Below are 13358 nucleotides of genomic sequence, written 5' to 3' on the forward strand. Positions count from 1 at the left end.
ACATGGACCGGTGGCTGTAAGGCAAGGAGAAAGTTGGAGTGGTAGCTGGTGGATAACTGCGACCATATACTAGTTCCCTCCTATATCACAGTTATTGCATTTTGAAGAGCTGAACTAGACCAATTTCTCCTCACATTGACTAGTATCAGTAAGTGACGTTACTGTTAATCGAGAAATACAGAGCTTCTAAAAAAGTCACCTGATTTCTCTAAGAAGCTCAGAAATAAACATTACTGAGAACCGCAGTACATTTGACTTAGACTCCAAGGTGGTTGCAATAGACTTTTTTATTCCATAGTAATAATAAATACTATTATTATTTTGAAAATAATATCAGTTAATATTTGCTGATCACTCACTATGTGTCATGCACCATTCTAAAGAATTTTCACGTATAACTCATTTAATACTTACAATAACCCCACAAGATAAATCCTTATGACCATTTTACATGTATAGAAACTGAGATTCAGTGAGTTGAACTAACTTGTCCACAGTCATACAGCAAGTTGGAGTCAGGATTCTTATTGGTGTCTCTCCCTGACTTATCCCAGAGGCTGAGGATAAAAAGCAAGTTGAAAGGGTCTGGGGCAGGAAGGGTGAGGTAATTCTGAGATTGCCAGGACACTTTCGTTTTAGAAATGTCCTGGCATGTAAGGAGAACAAACTGGTCTGTAAGGTACTCTCAGTTCCTTTTCCCTAGTAGGTCAGGAGCAGACAATGGCATACCCTGAGCCAAATGCTCTAAGCACTACTGGCACCAACCACATAAATATGTTCTTTGAAATTCCAGTTGTCTGAAGGCTGGAGTACAGAAGTAAACTGTTAAGATCCCAGGGAACTACTGAAAAGCAGAAAGCAAAAACATCTTTCTTATACACGACCCTGCCAATTTGATTCTATACTTGCAGAGCTTTATACCATTTGCTAAGTGCCTTCATATTCATCATCTAATTTAATCTCCACGACAAGCCTGAGGTGGGCAAGAAGTAATTGTTGCCTCATTTTACATCCTGTTATTTCTTCTTGGAACATTCCCCTCCTCTCCCCTTTTCTTATGTTATTGCTTAGTCGTCTTATCATTTCCTGTGTTTCGGTCTACTGGGTTAAAGAGGAGGAGAGCAGTCAGAGTCTCCAATAAATATTTTTATTCAGCTCTGGAATAAATGAGATGATGATCTACATCTGTATTTAGAGGGGAAGAAACAACAATATTGGCCCATCCTTGACTGCCTGGGTAACCGGAAATATTCAAAGTTAAGAGAAATCCATGCTACTTAGAAGTTTATGAGCCTTGTATCAATCAAGGTTAAGTTTAGGGCTGAGGGAGTGGGAAACAAAGATTAATTCTGTGTGTTATGGAATAAAAGAATTATTGTAAGAATTAGATGTTACACAATTATGGAAGAAGGTTGGTAAGTGAAAGTCTAGAAGGAATATGTGAAGGATCAGAAAAGGAGTCACGGTCAATGTGAAAAACCAAGCAAATCCAGCCATTAAACGGGGCTCACAAAGGATGAGTGCATGGAGAGATTTGTGAGAAGTTGTCACTTCTCAGAGGTTACTGCCTCTGGGGTTCACAGACAAGATGGTGGGCCTGAAGCTGCTATAGTCAAGAGGAAGAGCTGGATGAGCTAGAACTTAACAAGTACCTCTGCGTCTGTCACCATGTATGGTCTGCTGGACTTCTGCCTTCCAGATCTTGTGCAAATTTCTCTTTTGGGTAACTCTGACCCAGGACCATAAAAGGAACCACTTGTACTTCCCAAGTAATACAACTGGCACAGCACAATCCAGTACATGCCCTTGAAAAGTAAAAGATGAACTAAAGTAAATGTTGAGAAGGGGTGGCACGGGAAGGGGTGGCAAATTAGAGTTGCCTTTGACTCTTCTTATACCACCCATATCCCCAGTTTGTCATCAAATTTTATAGCTTTTCTCTCCACAATGATGCTCTCATGCTCTCATTTATCCCTTCCTCTCTATCTCCATGGTCTTCGCCCTAGTTTAGGTTCCCCTACTGCTGTCTTGAAAATTGAACATCTTTCAGGTCCACCACTCACTTTGCTCTTTCTGGCCTATGCATCCTTTGCACTTGCCATTTCTTCTGCCTGGAATGCTCTTCCCTTCCTTTATATTTCAGTTTAAACATCACTTTCTCCTGGAAGAGTTTAGGATCTCTCCAAAAATCTGATTTAGGTGTCTTACTGGTGTGCTTTTCGATTCTAGCATTTATTACAACTTCTGTATTATTTAATTATCTGCCTTCCTCTCCATCCTCACCAACTAGAGCGTGGTACATAAAACATAGGAGCTCAATAATTATTAGATGAATGAATGAGCAAATAATAAGCCTCGATCCAACTTATTCTATATTCTACATTGAAATTATCTTTCTGAAAGCCTGAACTTCTTCAGCAGCTTGTCACTGCCAGTGGGATAAAATCCAGAATCCTCATCTGAGTATTCAAGAACCACTACGTATAGTCCCAGCCTACATTTTCTAAATGTCTGTCAATATTCCTCTACATGTATCCCATACACTTCAACCAAATTAGTTTGTGAAGAAGAGTAATTATTAGTAATAATACTTTCAAAAAATAGTTCTTATTTGTTGAGCATATATTATCTGCTAGACACAGTGGTTTTATAAGCTTATTTTATAAACTTCATCTTATTTTATAAATTTCATCTTATCGAGTTATCACAAAAAACTTACGAGGTACTTCGCCTCTTACCCTCATTTTGGAGGTGACAAAAATGAAGTTCAGAAAGGGTAAGTCACTGTGGTCACATAGCTAGTAAATGATGAAACCAGTATTTAAATACGTCTTATCCAACTGCAGAGTCAAAGCTTATACTACTCCACTGTACCACATCCTCCTGTAAGAGGTTCTTAATAACTGTTTATTAAATGAATGAATTAATTAGGTGCTTCCTGTAGCCTAATATTTTATATAACTTACCTCATTTGAATTCTCAAAGCAGCATTATGAGGAAAGAACTGTAGTTATTTCCAGATAACAGAAGATAAAAATGAGATTCAAAGAGGTCAAGTAACCCACTCTAGGTCACACAGTTAAAAAGATGCAAAACTGGGACCCTAACCCTGATCTGTCTGCCTCCAGTGCTGGAGCAAGTAATCACTATGCTAGTCAGAATCACCAATTGCTGGAACTATTTACATCTCATTAGTGCCTTCATTTAATGGACAAAGAAAGCAATGCTCAGGGAGGCAAAGTGACAGCCTCCGGTGGTGGTGGTAACTCAGGACTCTTGCTTGCTATTTATTGTGCTTTCCATTTTAAGATCTGTCTCTTTCCTTGACCATAAATTGATCCTAGACCTTGGTGTGACAGCCAAGCACCCCCACTAGGTATCAGGGAGCACTCCCGCTCACTCAGTCTTTGCTAATACTGTACTCTCTGCCTATTAAAATTCAACTTCATTCTCCTGCTCCTGAAACCATCTGTTTCCTGTTTTCTAAGAATATAGAGAAAAGTGAGTCAGAGAGACATCATGCCTACCTTCCAGGACAAAACTGACTGCTAGACAAAGATTCTGTGAAAACAAGCACTGAAGACTTTCCATTCATACACACAGTGGAGCCACCTAGTCCTGAAAGCTGCATGTGTATCTTCTTTGGATTCTAGGGAGAATTATCACCTTCCTAGAGGAGATGAAATTTCAAGAGAAACTTAAATGCTGCAATAGATGAAGCCCATCCACACAGAAACTGGAAGCTGGTTGGGGCATGAGAAGACATGAAGTTAGGAAGGGGATTTCAGACTGAAGAGGCAGTGAATTTTATTATTCATTCAATCACTTCTTCTTTTAAAACATATGTATGGCACAACAACTGTGAGCCAGGCATTGCTTGAGAGCTAAAATGAAAGAGCTTAACTTAAACTGGTGTTGGGAAAGGACTTTTCTACTGAGATATGAAGCTAGGAGATTGAGTAAAGACAGGGAGAACATTCCAGACAGATGCAAATAGTAGTTGCAAAGGCTCTGAGGCGAGAAAAAGCAGAGTACAATGGAGGAACTGAAAGAAGGCCATTGTAATAGGAAGGTTTAATCATGAAATGACACTGGATTAATTAACAGGTGCTAAATTACGGAAAGCCTTTTAGGTTTTAAATCTTTAAAATTTATATAGTTAGGGCATTCCCGTTTTAAAATATAACCCAAAATTTCTTTGACAAACCTCCCATTAAGAACTCTATGTCACTCCCCTTGAATCTCAGTTCTGTGATGCTGTGCCAGATTCTATACCCAGGTCTTAAGAAATGGCAGTTTCTACTTCTTGTCTTTTGAGATACTTTTGAACCACAGCCACCATACTGTGAGGAAGCCCAAGCAGACCATGGATAGGACCACATGGATAGGAATTCAGGTCCCTGGCTCTCAGTTCCAGCTGAGCTTGCAGACTAATAAAAAGAAAAAAAAAAAAAAAGGACTAATAGCTAACATTAACTTGTCAACCACATGAGTGAGCCATTTGGGAAGTGGGCTTCTCATCTCCTAGTTGAGTCACTTCAAGGAGCAGAGATGAGCCTTTCAAGCTGAACCGTGCCCAAATTGAAGATTAGCAATGCAAATAAATTATTGTTATTTTTTTTTTCAAGCCAATACAATTTGGAGTGGTTTGTTATACAGAAGCAGCTATCAGGAATGCAGGTAAATGGAAAGTTGTTGAAGAATTTTGAGTATTAAGAAGTTTTGCTTCTAATCATAGTTATCTATATAATGGGGAATATCTGAGAACTGAATGAGATCATGACAGTAAAGTACTTTGCACAGCGTTGGGTATTTAATAAACCCTTCAAAATATTAGTTATTGTTATTGTTTTTAGAGTTTAGAGAGGAGGAAGAGAATGTAAGAAAACTATTTCAGGAGTCAAAAGGATGAGTTAACGATCACTTGGACTAGAATGGTGCAGTAGTCATCAAATAGATAAATTGGGGAGCTATTTAGGATATAGAATTTATGGGTAGTCAAGATTGATGGATGGAGGATGAGGGGGAAGAAAAAGTCAAGAACAACTCCAAGGTTTCTGGCCTGGGAAACTAAGTCAACAGTGTGGCAGACAAGTGTGGAATTTTTTTTCCAGCATCTTTTCACTACCCAGATAATTTTACTCCAATTTCTCTTTCAGGAATCAACCTACAGCCATTTTGTTTGTTTGTTTGTTTGTTTTTTTCAGTTGTACTTTAGATGAAGGTTCACAGAACAAAGTAGTTTCTCCTTAAACAGTTAGTACACATATTATTTTATGACACTGGCTAACAACCCCATGAGATGTCAACATTCTCCCTTCTCAAACTTGGGTTCCCTTTTACCAGCTTTCCTGTCCCCTCCTGCCGTCTAGTTCTTACCCCTGGGCTGGTGTGCCCCTTTAGTCTCGTTTTGTTTTATTAGCCTGTCTAGTCTTTGGCTGAGGGGTAAACATCAAGAGTGACTCCGTTATTGAGCTGAAAGGGTGTCCGGGGCCATACTCTCAGGGTTTCTTCAGTCTCTGTCAGGGCAGGAAGTCTGGTCTTTTTTGTAAATTAGAATTTTGTTCTACATTTTTCTCCACTTCCATTCAGGACCCTCTATTGCTATCTTTGTCAGAGCAATCAGTGGTGGTAGGCAGGCACCATCTAGCTGCACTGGACTCAGTCTAGTGGAGGCCATGGTAGATATGGTCCATTAGTCTTCTGGACTAATCTTTCCCTTGTATTTTTAGTTTTCTTCATTCTTTCTTGCTCCTAAAGGGGTGAGACCAGTGGAGTATCTCAGATGGCTGCTCTCAGGCTTTTAAAACCCCAGATGCCACTCACCAAAGTAGAATGTAGAACATTTTCTTTATAAACGATGTTATGCCAATTGAGCTAGATGTTCCCCAAGACCATGGTTCCCACAGCCCAGCAATTCGGTCTGTCAGCTACCTCCATTCTTAATTTATTTGGTTTGAACAGGGCTGGCCCATCCCACCTCCTGCTCCAGGTTAGACATATTACCTAGGCCTAAGCCAATCACTGCCATTTCCCAGGTGAGTAGTTCCAGGATTGATTCATAACCCACACAGGCCAACCAGAGCCAAGAAGACTCAATTTTAGGCCCAGCATTTGAGTTTGAGTTTGTAAAAGGGGTCTTTCTCTTTACTTTGGAAACTGAACCTATAAGTATATAGGACTGGAACCATTGCAGCCATCTTGCATCTGAACATGGAGCTAACACAGGGTGTGGCAGAGCCAGGAACTGGAAAGAGAGAAACCAGAAAGCAATGTTTGAGCTCTGAGTCAAGTTATACCTGTGACATACCACAAAACCTTTCAGTTATGTGAGCCATAAAATCGTTTTTGTTTGTTTGCTTGTTTGCTTCACAGAAGTCATTTTGATTTGGGTTTATAGACAGTTTTATCTGAAGGTGCCCAAACTGTTGTATTATTGATGCTAAAGAACACTGGAAGAGGACAAGTGTTGTACCGCAGGTAACTGGAACATGGGTGACTTTAGAGAAAGCAATATTTGTGGACAAGTTAAGATGGAACTCCCAATAGGAGACAGAGAAACTGCAAAGACATACCTGGGGTGAAGCAATGTGAGCAGGACATGAACTGGAGCTAAGGAGGGAAAGTACAGGAAATAGGACTAGAGCTTCAGGGATCCCAGGGTACACAGGGCAGAGAAGAAATCAGAACCCAGAGACATGAAGACTTTCCGTGGCAGTACCTGATTGGTAGGGCAGGTGGTAAACATGAAGCTATAGACGAGCCCACCCTTTTCTTTCTTTTTTTTCTCTCCCCACCTCCCCGGCCACCTGCACCACCCCTACCTCACTGGAGAGAGCATCTGTGTGCCTCCCAGCCTCCCACCTGGCCCCTGCCCTGCTGGAGGGAGGGCCTACTCTAATACATGAAAACAAAACAAAATAACATAATTAATTAATTAAATGACTACCTCGTGCCTCAGAGACAGCAGACAATATCAAATCATGTAAAGAAACAAGACAAGATGGTTCAACAAAGCGACCAAAATAAAGGGGCAGAAAACTTTCCTGAGGAAGATATGATAATGGAACTGCCTGATAAGGAGTTCAAAAAGCTTATATACACGGTCCTCAAAGAGATCAGGGAAAACAAAGACAACACCCTAGAAGAATTCAGAAAAAGAATACAAAAACGAAACGACAAATTAAATAGACAATTAGAAGTCGTACAAAAAACAGCAACTAGAAATTCAGAAGATTAACGATAAAATATCAGAAATAGATAACTCAATCAAAGGCCTAAAAGTAGAATTGAAACAAAGAAAGAAAGAGTTAGCGAAATAAAGGACGAATCCCTTGATACCGATTTATTCGAGGAACAATCAGAGAAAAGAATTAAAAAAATAATAATAATGAAAAAAGCTTAAAAGTTATGTGGGACAGTATGAAGAGGAATAACTTATGTGTGATTGGAATCCCAGAACAGGAGGAGACAAAAAAAAGCAAATGGACAATTTTTTTAAGATCTGCTGGAAAAAAAAAAAAAAAACCCAATATCATGAAAAACAAGATTTCCACCCAAGAAGTTCAGTGAACCCATACAGGATAGACCCCAAAAGAAAGTTACCAACACATATCATAATCAAACTTTCCAAACCCAAAGATAAAGTGAGAATTCTGAGAGCAGCTCAGAAAAAAAACTAAATATAACCTACAACCAAAAAACCAAACCAAACCCAGTGTCATTGAGTCAATTCCGACTCATAGCGACCCTATAAGACAGAGTAGAACTGCTCCATAGAGTTTCCAAGGAGCGCCTGGCAGATTTGAACTGCCGACCCTTTGGTTAGCAGCCATAGCACTTAACCACTACGCCACCAGAGTTTCCATAACCTACAAAGTGACTCCAATAAGACTAAGCTCTAATTTATCAACAGAAACCATGCAAGAGAGAAGGCAATGGTATGACATATACAAAACCCTGGAAGTAAAGAATTGCCAACCAAGAATCATATACCAAGAAAAACTATCTCTCAAGTATAATGGCAAAATTAAGACATTTTCAGATAAACAGAAATCAAGGGAATTTTAAAAACCAGATCATCCTTACAAGAAATATTAAACGGAGTCCTTCTGGTAGAGAACCAATGATATCAGACAACAACCTGAAAGTAAGTCACACAATGGCATCACCACAATGCCAACCCAGATAGAGAAATCTCAAAAGTAAAATACAGCTACAGAATAGAAAACAGGGAACCAGTTGTTAATCTGTAAGCAATGACAACTTTAAAACAAAAAGTCTTGAAGAATAAACGGTATAGACATAGAATTTTCATTTGGAGAAGAAGTCATTGTGATATCAAGACTTAGGAAAATGAAGGTAAATGTTGGACTAACTACAAAGAAAGTTAAACCTACTCACCAAAATAAAGAAGAAGGAAACCATGAAGACTCAGTGAACACAAAATCAACTACAGTAAAGAAAATACATAAACAAAAGGAACTCAGCACAGAAAGTTAAGTGGAATGAAGAAAAGAGCAATATCACAACAAAAAGCATAATAAAATGACAACAGTAAATCATACCTATCAATAATCACACTGAACGTAAATGGTTTCAATGTACCAGTCAAGAGACAGAAAGTGGCACAATGGATTAAAAAAACATGATCCATCAATATGTTGCCTACAAAAGACACACCTTAGACACAAAGACATAAATAGGTTAAACACAAAAGGATGGAAAAAATACATATCATGCAAACAGTAACAAAAAAGAGCAGGAGTGGCAATATTAATCTCTGATAAAACAGACTTTAAATCAAAGTCCATCTTAAGGGACAAGGAGGGGCACTGTACAATGATTAAAGGGACAATTCACCAAGAAGACATAACCATAACAAATACCTATGCATACAATGACAGAGCTCCAAAATACCTAAAATAAACTCTAACGGTATTAAAAAGAGAAATTCACAGTTCCATAATAATAGTAGGAGATTGTAACCACCACTTTTGGTGAAGGACAGAACAAGTAGAAAGAAACTAAACAAAGACATAGAAGACCTAAATAACACAATAAACAAACTTGACCACGTAGACATATACCAAACATTCCACCCAACAGTAGCACAGTACACATTCTTCTCCAACGTACATGGATCATTCTCCAGAACAGACCATATTTTAGGCCACAAAGCAAGCCTCAATAAATCCAAAAAGATCAAAATAATAAAAACCATCTTCTCTGATCACAATGCTATAAAACTAGAAATCAATAAGAGGAAGAACAGCAGTGAAAAAATCAAATACATGGAAGCTGAATAATACTTTGCTGAAAAAAAAAACTGGGTAATAGAAGAAATTCCACTGCTATTCATAAGGTTTTCACTGGCCAGTTTTTTCAGAAGTAAACTGTCTTAATCTGAAAGATCCACTGAAATCTGTCCACCAAGGGGGACCCTGTTGGTATTTGAAATACCTGTGGCAAAGTTTCCAGTATCACAGCAACACTCAAGCCACCACAGTACAACAAACTGACAGACATGAAGAGGCCCAAGCTGCACTGAAGGCATTGGTGGAAAAAAAAAATGACACAATAAAAAAAAAAAAAAAAAACTAAAGTGAAGAACATGCTTGGCATTTCTTAAGCTGAAAGAGCTGAACAGAAAATTCGTGACTCGAGTTGCAATATTGAAGGATTTCATGGGCAAAATACTGAATGAAGCAGGAAGCATCAAAAGAAAACGGAAGGAATACATAGAGTCATTATTCCAAAAAGAAGTGGTCGACATTCAACCATTTCAGGAGGTAGCATATGATCAAGAACCAGTGGAAATGAAGGAAGAACTGCAAGCTGCATTGAAGGCTTTGGCGAAAAATAATGCTCCAGGAATTTACAGAAAACCAGTTGAGCTGTTTCAACAAATGGATGCAATGTTGGAAGTGCTCACTCATCTATGCCAAGAAATTTGGAAGACAGCAGCCTGGTAAACCAACTAGAAGAGATCCATATTTGTACCCATTCCTAAGAAAGGCAATCCAACAGAATGTGGAAATTATTGAACAAAAATCATTAATATCATGCAAGTAAAATTTTGCCAAAGATCATTCAAAAGTGGTAGCAGCAGTACGTTGACAGGGAATTTCCAGAAATTCAAGGCAGATTCAGAAGAGGACATGGAACAAGGGATATCATTGCTGATGCCAGATGGATCCTAGCTGAAAGCAGAGAACACCAGAAGGATGTTTACCTGTGTTTTATTGACTATGCAAAGGCATTCGACTGTGTGGATCATAATAAATTACGGATGAAACTGCAAAGAATAAGAATTCCAGAACACTTAGTTGTGCTAATGAGAAACCTATACATAGACCAAGAGTCAGTGATTCCAATGGAACAAGTGGATACTGTGTGGTTTAAAGTCAAGAAAGGTATGCCTCAGGGTTGTATCCCTTCACCACACTTATTTAATCTGTATGCTGAGCAAATAATCCAAGAAGCTGGACTATATGAAGAAGAATGTGGCATCAGGATTGGAGGAAGACTCATTAACAACCTGCCATATGCAAATGACACAACTTTGCTTGCTGAAAGCAAAGAGGGCTTGAAGCACTTACTGATGAAGATCAAAGACCACAGCCTTCAGTATGGATTACACCTCAACATAAAGAAAACAAAAATCCTCACAACTGGACCAATAAGCAATATCATGATAAATAGAGAAAAGATTGAAGTTGTCAAGGATTCCTTTTAACTTGGATCCACAATCAACACCCATGGAAGCAGCAGTCAAGAAATCAAATGACGCACTGCCTTGGGCAAACCTGCTGCAAAAGACCTCTTTAAAGTGTCAAAAAGCAAAGATGTCACTTTAAGGACTAAGGTGCGCCTGACCCAAGCCAAATCTTAGAATCCAGAAAGTGGAAGGTCCAAACTGACCTACAAAGGGATGGCCTTCACTTATCAAGAGCTACCAGTCCTGGGAGTTGGGAGCTCAAAGCTGAGTTTTCCTTGATTAGGTAAAGCAAGACCAATCCAAAGGAGCTGCCCTCTGCCATCTCTGAGGTCAGAACTTTATCGTATAGTTGGGAAATTTAGGAGCACCTGTGATGTCACTTCATCCTTGATGATCTGATAGGCTAGGAACCCTGTTAGGATTTGAGATTGCCTTTTGCTGATTTCTTCAGTGAACTTAGAAGAGTCTTACTGGGAAAAAGACAGAGAGGCATTACAGCCTTCAGACCTGGGGGTTGGAAGCTTTCGAGTCATGTTCTCACTGCCTGTCCCAGAAAAAACCCAGTGCCTCTCAAGAGCAAGGAAATTCCCTTAATCTCCCATAGAATTGAATAGACTGAGGTAAACTGAGAGGGCCATTCATATTCCAAGGATGGATTTCAAAGATCCAATTTCTTAGGATCCTTTTCAGCCCTTCTAGTGTCAGTTCAAGCTCACTTCAGCTCTCTCCTACAGTCCCACGATAGTTCCCAACCAGCCTCCCAGCCTCATGCATAACACCTTTCTTTCCACAGAGCAGTCAGAGGGATCTTTCTAATGTGTAAACCTGACCATGTCATTCTCCTGCCTGTTGTTGTCTTCTGCCATCGAGTCGATCTGATTCATGGCAACCCCATGTGTTACAGAGTAAAACGGTTCCATAGCATTTTCTTGGCTGCAATCTTTATAGAAGCAGACCATCAGGCCTTTTCTTCCATGGTACTGCTGGGTGGGTTTGAACTGCCAATCTTTCAGTTACTAGCTGACCGTAAACCATTTGTGCCATCTAAGGACTTTCTCACCTGCTTATTACCTTGACTATGGTTAAAGGGAATTTCGGTAATCTCCAGATGGTGGCTATTACAAATAGAGCTGCTATGAACATTCCTGTACATTGGTCCCTGTCTTGAGTTTTAGTCCAAACATCATTAAGGAGCATGAGGCCGCAGTGCCCCTGGCACCTGACCACCTTGTCCAATCTTATCTCTAGTCTCCTAGCCCTCCTCACATTTCAGCCATACCAGCCATGCCAAACATCCCTGACAACTTGTAGGGGCTGCACGTCGATGCCTGTTCACCCTCTGTGCCTTTTTACCCAAACACCCTTCCTTCCTTGTCCAGCTGTTGAATGCCTATTTCTCTTCTAAAACCTTACCCAGGCATCACTTCTCCTGGGAAGCCTTCCCTGAGAGCCCCACATTCCTTCTTTTTGTTCTGATTTTGTACTTTCTTTCATTGTGTATGTTGCATGGTTCTAAACTTTTTCACATATTTGTGCCTTCCCAATTAAAAGTTCTGTTGTTCAATGAACTGCGATTGTACCTTATTCACCTCTATCCCCAATTTTTAACCATGGCATTTGGTAGGTTCTCAATAAAGTTTTGATGAATAGAACCTTCAAAATAGAGCCCCATGTATTATCATTGAACCATAACTTTCAGGAGACTTTCTTATCATTATTATCCTTTATGTGTATACATGATAAAACCAACAGCAATGATAAGTATGGCTCAAATCCTATAACTGGTCTATGAAGGTTGCTATCTCATTTAATCCTTGCAACCATGGATCCTGGTAAAATGGACTCTGTCAAGCCCCAGCCCTATCCACAAAGCAGCATAGAAGTCTTTATTAGAGTACTCTTATTCTTGTCTCAGCTTTTTAAAATTTGTATTTTATGTTTTATACAGTATAGTAGGAGTCCCCGGGTGGCACAAACGGTTAAGCGCTCAACTACTAGCCAAAAGGTTGGCAGTTCAAAGCCACACAAAGGCTCCTTGAAAGACAGGTCTGGTGAGCTGCATCCAAAAGACCATAGCCTTGAAAACCCTCTGGAGTACTGTTCAGCTCTGACAATATGAGGTCACCAGGCGTCAGAATCAACTCAACAGCAACTAATAACAACAGGTCACTGGACGGCACTAAGAGTTTGCACTCGACTAATAACGTAAAGGTTGGCAGTTTGAACCCATCCAGCTCTACCACAGAAGAAAGGCCTGGCAATCTACATCTGTAAAGATTATAGCCAAGAAAACCCCATAAAGCAGTTCTACTCTGTAATACATGGGGTTGCCACGAGTGGGAACTGACTCAATACCAACAGGTTTAATAGTATACTACTGTGTGTGTGTGTGTGTGTGTGTGTATACCTATATATATAAAACAAACTCGTTGCCATTGAGTCAATTTCAACTCATAACTCATGATCCTATAGGAGAGAATAGAACTGCCCCACAGGGTTTCCAAGGAGTGGCTGGTAGATTCGAAATGCTGACCTTTTGGTTAGCAGCCAAGCTTTTAACCACTGCACCACCAGGACTCCAAAATGATATATAAACATATGTCTATATGTGTGTGTGTATTCCAGCACTTGAGCAAGG

General features: G+C 39.7%; 1 protein-coding gene across 4 annotated transcripts in view; it reads left to right on the top strand.

Moving 5' to 3' along the window:
- The window catches only part of ADRB2 (adrenoceptor beta 2), an 85340-nt gene extending 75736 nt beyond the window's left edge, over positions 1-9604 (top strand). For all 4 annotated transcript variants that reach the window (XM_064277985.1, XM_064277987.1, XM_064278000.1 and 1 more), the window contains one exon: positions 1-9604. This exon is cut by the window's left edge. The gene's annotated coding sequence lies outside the window, so the exon portion shown is untranslated.
- Positions 9605-13358: the final 3754 nt, after the last annotated feature.

This window comes from Loxodonta africana, chromosome 2 (assembly GCF_030014295.1).
Source record: "Loxodonta africana isolate mLoxAfr1 chromosome 2, mLoxAfr1.hap2, whole genome shotgun sequence".
Classification (NCBI taxonomy): Eukaryota; Metazoa; Chordata; class Mammalia; order Proboscidea; family Elephantidae; genus Loxodonta; species Loxodonta africana.